Source organism: Lolium perenne, chromosome 4 (genome assembly GCF_019359855.2).
Source record: "Lolium perenne isolate Kyuss_39 chromosome 4, Kyuss_2.0, whole genome shotgun sequence".
Classification (NCBI taxonomy): Eukaryota; Viridiplantae; Streptophyta; class Magnoliopsida; order Poales; family Poaceae; genus Lolium; species Lolium perenne.
In genome coordinates, this window is record NC_067247.2 from 278636730 (window position 1) to 278645263 (window position 8534).

Genomic DNA, 8534 nt, shown 5'->3' on the forward strand with positions numbered 1-8534 from the left:
TCGTACAAAGTGATATGTCGATATGGAGTCATGGGCGTGAAAATATTCCCGTCTGAACCTCTGAGTGCGACTGTTTCCTCCACAAGGCTGGAGCTAGCTCATTAATCTACAGAAAAAGAGCTTCTTCCGCTTCATGACAACAGCTGGTGTTTAAGTAGTACACTATAGTAGCACCGATGGGGTGGTATGGTACGAGAGATTTAATTAGGAATTGATTGCTAGGTGATGTTGCTTTACAAGCTTAAAAATCCACTAGACAGTAGGGTCAATCAGGCCCGGGAATTGCTACTGCGGGCCATGACATGATCCTGTCCCCGTTACTGGACAAGATGGTTCCCCTTCCTTGGATAATTCTCTATCAGTGCTAGTGTACCAAAGTCCGATCCTATAGTAATAGGCAGACAATCAGCGATCAGGACAGCTTCAAGCAGATGCAATTATGCGGATCAGTACTGGAGTATTTATCCACCCGTTTCTTGATTAGGATCTATATAGTTTTGTGCCGCTGGATATATTCACATTTCCTCTAGGAGAATATTGTTGGTGGACAAAAAATATTGACATCTGTTGTTTTTCTTTTGAAAGCTGTAGACACCTTTCCGGATAACGGCATACATTCTGTTTATTTCTTATACTTACAAAAAGGTTCAAGATCATTCCATGAAAAAGAAACACAGCAGAGATCTTAAGGAAACGACGAAGAAATCCGTCGAGATTTCCACCATATCTTCTGAATTTCCAAGATTCACATATTCTCTAGCTACTTCAGTACTTCTTTTACGTGATCACAAGCAATCCGCATGCTGCAGAAGTCGTAGCTTAGCACGAGTGCTTCGTCTCCTTTCCATTTTCTATTGGTACTTTTCATTCTTATTGTACATGTTAAGTCAGAAGCACAAAGTATACTGATTCTTGAATCGAACGAAAGCATGACCAAATCTTGATCAATCCCCAAGGCAGTCAGGCCTTTCAACAAAGCACACTCAAAGTCTCAAACCCAACCCAGCGGAACGGAACGGAACGAATTCGCTGAGCACTACAGCGGCACGCACGTAGTGCCAACAGCAAGAAGAGCGACGCCATGCTGGAGAGATAATAGTTTTTGTTGTCCTGAAGATACGGATTATGCTAACTGCACTAGTTTATTACCCACATGGTCAGGGACTAATATTCCCTGTCCTCCTCCATCCGCACCGATTCATATGCAGCCGTTGGCTGGCTTAATTTAGCAATTGTTGACCTGGCCTGTTGATGCATATATGTGTTGATGTGCTTCGAGACCTGCTGAACATGTCCGGATAATGCTCACATGGCAATCCGGCTCGACCGTTGAAGTGGCCATGTTGCTTAGATGGTGAATCTGCACATTGTTGCTGCTTCGTGCTCACACAGTTCAGATAATGGAGATTCACGTTCTGATTATGAGTCTCCCTCCATGGAGCTGATCGCCTCATGCTTGTAATTAAATTCTTGATGCTAACTGCTAAGTATACTCCAGTAGCATTCATACCCATGATGGTGGTAAAACCCCTGATCCTGGTACTGATTTGTGAGCTGCAGTATTTGTCATTACCCATGAGTTGGATTCCATCAAGGATTCAAGGATCACATCAGAGACGTAAAGATAGAGACATCAGCAAAGCGATTGGCCTTTAACCCAACCACCGTCCAATATCGACCCTCAGAATGTTTCTTCTTACTGCTTCATTTGCACCCCACTTGTACAAAAACTAATCCTTTTATAACAACGATTAGTTATAGAACACACAGCACCAGTGTACTCTCCCTCTCGCTTACCTTTTGTTCCGTCATAGTCTATCCCTCCACCGCTCCACGATCTATCACAGCCAGCTGCCCCATTACATCAAGAAAAGAACTGGGAAATTGCGTTTGAACAAGCAGTTCCTTGTAAATTCAGTTTCGTGCTCCATCACCTAACGCGAAATGGCTAGGGCAATCTTTATCTGATAATTAATCAGCAGCAGTAGTTGGTACGTAGCAGAAACGAAGAATGCAAGCTCATAGCTCATAAGGCTAAGGAATCAAAACAGCTGGAAAACATGCTTGTTAATCCACTCTCCAACTGCGTCACACATGTCATCTAGCTCACAATGATGCATATGCAAACTCAGCAAAGCATGAATTATTTCTGTTTTTTTTTTTCAAATTCACTTGGTACGTTAAGTCAAGGACACTACCACTAGTAGCTGCCGTTGGAAGGGAGGGCAACAAATCAACACGGTATTAGAATTTAGACAGCGTGAGATTTTCATGTATTCGCGACTCAGGGTAGAGAGGGTGCATACAAGGGCATCCCAACTAACAATGCCTGTATTTTACAATGCCATCATCTACCGAGTCAATAATGGAGAGGATTACAGTCTATGCACTCCACAATAGATTTAATTAGTCTGGCGTGATGATGCACAAAGAATGTGCAGTGCAGGTTTAAAAAGCCCATCCGAAATGCCGTGCGATTACTTTATCATTACTGTAGAGATTAGGGAAGGATTATCCTGAACACTAAGTAATTGCAAGCTGGCATGCATGACATATTTGGCATCATACTGTAGGAGATTGTCTCGGTGAGGGAGCAAAGTGGGAGAGTGCAAAAGCCACACGAAACTGCATAAGTGGTGCTAGATGCCAACAATAGGATTACCATTATTGCCAATAGGATAGAGACAAATGCAAATTAGGATTGATGTGAACTAAACTTTCCCAGTTCATGGTTCTCAGGACCTAACCCTCCCCCAGGTGGCGGCGCCGCGCCACTCCGAGGAGCCCCTCCTCACCGGCCCACTACTAGAAAAAGGCTTATAGCCGCACTCCTTACCGCCGGCGAGTACGATTCCAAGATGCCGGCGGTAAGGCCTTTCAGGGTCGCCTCACGTTACCGCCGGCGAGTTGGTTTTAGGTCGCCGGGGATAGGGCACTTACCGCCGGCGAATCGGAATTGAAACAGCCAGGGGTAAGGTGGGCTAAGAGCACCTGGATGGACCTCCTCTTACCGCCGGCATGTTTGTCTCGAAGATGCCGGGGGTAAATTAACTATCGCCGGCGAAACCGATTTGCACCTGCCAGGGATAAAGTAGGCTGATGTGTGCCATTTGGGCTGAAATTACCGCCGGCCTCCCAGTTTCATTTTCGCCGGGGGTATTTCACACATCCACACCGAACAAAAGTACACAACCCCACACACGCTCGTCTCCTCGCGATCCCCTTTCTCTCTCTCTCCCTGTGCGGCGCGGCGGCCTTCTCCCTCAACCCCTGCGCCCTCCACCTCCATTCCTCATCTGCTCGCCCCGCTCCTCCTCCGCACCCTCCAGCCGCCGCCGCCGACACAGCTGCGCCGCGTACACAGCCCTGCGAACCCCCGCGCCGATCGAGCCAACACCGTCCGATTCCTCGCTGTAACGCCGCCGCCACCGCGTCGCGGGTTCAGTGGCCATCAGGACTCTCCAGATCCGCACCCTCATGGTGTCGCAGTTCATGGTCGAGCTGGTGGGCACCAAGGTCGTAGACGGCGAGGCGCCGCCCAGGATACTGCACTTCAACCCCAGGATCCGCGGGGACTACAGCGGCAGGCCGGTGATTGAGATGAACAGCTGCTACAGGATGCAGTGGGGCCGCTCGCAGCGATGCGAGGGCTTCGCGTCCCGGCCCGCAGAAGAGACTGGTGAGTTATTACGGACCTCCTGCGCGCTTCAGATTTGCTTGGGTAATTGTTCAGTTCATGTTGATTTCATTTGATTCAATCTTGCCATAGCCGCGTGTTCTTCAATTACACTGCAAATCTGGCTTAGTAAGAGATTCGAGTCGCTAGGAACTAGGAAGGGATGGTCTGTTAGTTAGGAAAATACATAGAAGCCATCAACTTGAGTGGTCGGATTGCGTGGAGTAGCGCGGATTCGTGGAATCTGGCAAGGAAAATGTGCAAAGCTTGGCCGAATTTTCCACGGAAGGTTCGGTTTTTTTGGCTTGCTAGAGAATGATCCTGATGGTGATTTTGCAGCTTGATTTGTCAAATTAGTGGAAATGTGGAATATTGTAAGAGTCAGACAAGCATGGACCTGCAACCGTGTTTGACGGATACATGTTGAGTTTGACTTCAACTTGGCGGTGGTTACTTAACTGCTTCGTGTTCCCATTTTCTGCTTCGCAAATTGTTCGCGAATAACTGATTGCTTAGTTATGCATCTATACTCTAATTGTTCCATTAGTTGCAACCAAACTAGTTCGGCGATTAATCAATTATTCTGATTGTTTAGAAGGTTGTGAATGAAATTTTTCTTTTTTCCAATAAAGGAATGAAACTTTCCTATGAACGAGTGAATTACATTAGTGCCTCTTTCGGTTCTAGCATGATGTATCCCCGTGAAAAATATACTATGTTGTATTGATCATGGTTAGCAATGGAAGTTGAGAGTTGGTAGGAAATCAACTGATATAAGCGCACACTTCTCAGTTCTGATGCCTCTACATGGATGCCAGAACTCTCTGCTAGTGTAGAACGTGAATTTGTTTTCGGTGATACAACAGTACATCACTGTGATGTTTATTTGTTGATTTTTTTCACATGATATGCATAGGGAAATGCCTTCCCATTCCGTCACTGAAGATTGAACAGCCATTTAGCATAGCCTTTTCTAGTTGGGGCTGCTGCTTGCTATCTTATTGGTTTACTTTCAAAAATACTCCAAAAGACATTTACCTGCCCTTACTCCTTAGTATGCGTGGGAATTATATCTTTTAGTGCTCCTACATTCGGTGACTACCAACAAACTGTCCAGTTATACTGAAACTACCATGTTTACTTGGCTTCTCGTCTGCCCGATCGTCATTTAACTTCTCAAATTGCTTACCATTCCGTCTCGTTTCCACGTTAAGCATAACCAATCAATTTATGTGCGCACATACAAACTGATTCCAGCTCACTTGGTTCCTCATCTGCCTCATACAAAAGATGATGCATGTTCTGAAGTTCATTCACTGGTCTGGTTAAATATTTTTGAAGCAACGGAAGTGGGAAATATTTAAGTTATATCCCATGCTGTAGCTTGTGAGCTTGGATGGCTTATTGCTGAATGAAAAAAGCAGCAACATAAGGAAGCTGATGTAGGTTTGGGGTCAACTTTGCTAGCTTGTAGATGCATCGGTGTTGCTATGTCGTGTGGGTCATGTTGAAACCTTCCTTTACAATTTCGTTTTTGCTAAATCTGGTTTTGAGCTGACAATTATGTTTATTCTTCTTGTGCAAGGAGATCAAGGCGAGGGCTAGATGATGGATTTTGCAGCCTGCAGTTGTATCCATCACTTTGTATGTGTATGTACAAACCTGTGAAGAAAGGTGAATCCTTTCTCTCTAATATAACATTGTATGTGTGTTCTTCATATATTATATACATGGTTTTGTGTTAATTTTGTCCTGAAGATTGCACAAAGTATGATATCCATTCATAGTCTATACTGGAAACTAGACTGAAATGATGTATTATATAACATGTTCATTACGGCAAAACATGTGGTATTGTGCAAAAACAATCCATGTACGTCATTATATCTAGCTTGATGTACTTGTGAAAGTAAATCTGTAGACTCAAAGCTTTGTTAATTATTGATTCAGTTCAGCATGTTCTGGTTCTTATTCTCTTACAAATTTGATCCTTCACATGAACATCATTAACCAGTACTACACCAAGTCATGGTCCTAGTCTTGCATGATATATTCACAAGATATAATTGTTACAATGATACTATACTACTCTATATTTCAAAAAAAAAAAAACGGTACTACTCTAATCAGTAACATATTTCTACAGCAATAACTTCTCAAGTCATATGTACTTACTACTGCAATAAATCTTGTCTTCTGCAGTCATGGTCATAGGATCTCCAAGTGCAGACGACATCATTAACCAGTCTTCATTTTCTGTGATAGATTTTGTGTTATTTTGATTTTCATTATGTAGCCACTTGCCTGTGATTATACGGTGATTGTAAAATCAAATATACCCTGCTCCTAGACATGTTTTGGAATCAGAACCTGGAGTATCACGTGGGAAATGTATGGGATGGAGCCCATGTGATTTTTTTTTTAAATCCTAAAAGTATTACCGCTGGCGAACTGGGCCTATGTGCCAGGGGTAAGATGAGATACCCCTGGCGCATTGGTAAAACGCCGGTGGTAAACTGGGTTACCCCTGGCGGATTGGAAAGCGCCGGTGGTAAATATTACCCCCGGCGGTTTGGGATAATGCGCCGGCGGTATTCTGGGTTACCCCCGGCGTTTTGCAATGTGCCGGCGGTAAGACATTACCACCGGCGAGGTGATCGCCGGCGAATGCGAATGCGCCGGCGGTAAGCTTTTCAGGGTCGCCGGCGGTAAGGCTTTTTCTAGTAGTGGCCCCCTCCAGCCCCTCCCTCCCCTCGCCGCCGCCGGAGGTGTCACCGGGCAAAGCCCGTGCGGCATGGCGGCGGCGGGGGTTTCAGCTGGTCGCGACCCTGGGGGTGGGGGCGGCGCTCCTGATCTCTTTTATGGTGGTGGTGGTGCGCGGCGTCGGTGGCCGGAAGGCGAGGCGGCGGCGGCGGTGGCGTGGCCGGATCTTGGCTCTTGGGGCCTGGAGGTGGCCGTGTCTGCTGTGTCTTCTCCTCCGCGCGACGGGATGTTCCGCCCGCATCACATGGGAGCCGGGGTGGCGGCCCCGTGCATGGCAGCGGCGACCTCCTCTCCGGAGGTGGACGGCCTCGGTGGGATCTGGGGTGGGAGATCTTGGGATCCCACACAGATCTCCGGCGGTGAAGATCCAGTCGACGACGAGCTTAGGGTGACGGGGCAGCCGGTGAAAACCGCGCTTCGCTCTCGGCCTTGGCGGACGATGGCGGCGTCACTTGGCGTCGTTACCTTGTCGAAGGCATCGTCTTTGCTTGCCTCGTCACTACACTCGGCCAGTTGGAGATGTGCGGCTGCCGGTGAAAATCGTTCTCCGACCCTAGTCATGGCGGGCGATGGCGACGTTACGCGTCGTTACCTTCTTGAATGCATCGCCGTCGCAACCTGCATCTACCCACTCGTGCTGCTCCGGGGGAAACCCTAGATTTGGGTCTCCCGGATCGGACGATGGCGGTGCTACCTGCATCGTTCTACCTCTTGGGGTCTCGTTTTTGGAGCAGCTGCTGGATCTTAGCGGATATTGGTGGAGTGGTATTCATCTACCACATTGATGGCGCTGAGTCTCGGTGGCATGGTGCTGCAGGGTATCGACGATGGTTGCGGGATGATCTATGCGTGCAAGATGGTGTAGCCTTCTGGTGTCATGGTGGCATCGACGGCAGGTCTTGCAAGGTTAATGCGATAATCTCTCTTGAAGATGGGGTCGAGGAATACGGCGGTAGCAACTTCTATAGCGTGTACGTTGGTATGCGCTGAGAGTCTGCTTGACTGGATGTGCTTCTCACCTGCTATTGGACGGCTTGAGAAGTCATTTGGTTTTTTTGGATGATGTGAGTTGGTGTATTGTCACCCCCTTCATCCCACTGTAGGTTTAGCGAGATGGCTTCGAGGTTGATCTTTTGTATTGCTCTTGTAAGGTGTTGTGAATAATCTACTATGTGCATCCCTTAGATGCAGAAGCTGGGGTGATATTTCCCCATTTCGAAAAAATAGAGCAAAGGGGGCAATAATGACTACTGCTTGTTTCAGACTCGTAGTGAAACAATTCCGCAAGAAATATATCTGAGAAGAATAGTGAAATAAACTTATCCTCAAGCACAAAATGGTTAAGTTTCCTAGTCACAGACTCGGCATATCTCACTTCCTCATTATCCACTTTACTCTCTATGCGATGTTCTAGTTTTGTTGTTGTGATTGTTGTTGGCCAGCGGTGGAGCCAGGACATCAACCCTGCGTAGTTATGTTAAAATTGTGTAGTTAAATACATGTTTTTTACAATTTTATTATTATTCTTTACACACTTTAAGCTTGTATTTCCAAAATACTATGTAGTCAAATGACTCCGCCACTATTGTTGGCGGTGGCGGTGGTGTTGTTAATGCTATTGAGGAAATGCCGATTTTTATTTTAGCAAATCATATACAAACTGTTAGATAATTTTGTTAGAGAACCCATAAAAAAACTTTGTATTTGTGTTGCTCTATGTGGTAAAGAGTTGTGCTCGGAAGCACTGGATTGAAAATGTGATGGTAATTCATTCAATTTCGTACATCCATTCATCGTCTGATCACCACAATGAAATGAGGCTAGCGATTATTGTTGTGAGGATACTGAGCAGTAACGAAGAATTGAGGTTTCAAGAGAAGGAATGTTTGTCTCCTAATAAACCTCCAAGGTTTAAGTCAAAGTTAGTAGCAAAAGGTTTCAGCTAGATTGCAAATATGGATTATAATCATGTACTCTCACCAGTTGTGAAGCATAGTTCTATTCGTGCATTTTCGGCATTGTGACTATGTATGATCTTGAGTCTGAGCAGCTATATGTATAGAGTGTTTTTCTGCATGAAGAATTGTAGCAGGAG

The 8534-nt window shown here is 45.9% G+C and overlaps 1 long non-coding RNA gene across 1 annotated transcript; it reads left to right on the forward strand.

Moving 5' to 3' along the window:
- Positions 1–3685: 3685 nt before the first annotated feature.
- LOC127295514 (uncharacterized) lies at positions 3686–6012 on the forward strand. The gene is made up of 2 exons (XR_007847906.2): positions 3686–5350; positions 5879–6012. It is a non-coding gene; the product is annotated as an uncharacterized lncRNA (long non-coding RNA).
- Positions 6013–8534: the final 2522 nt, after the last annotated feature.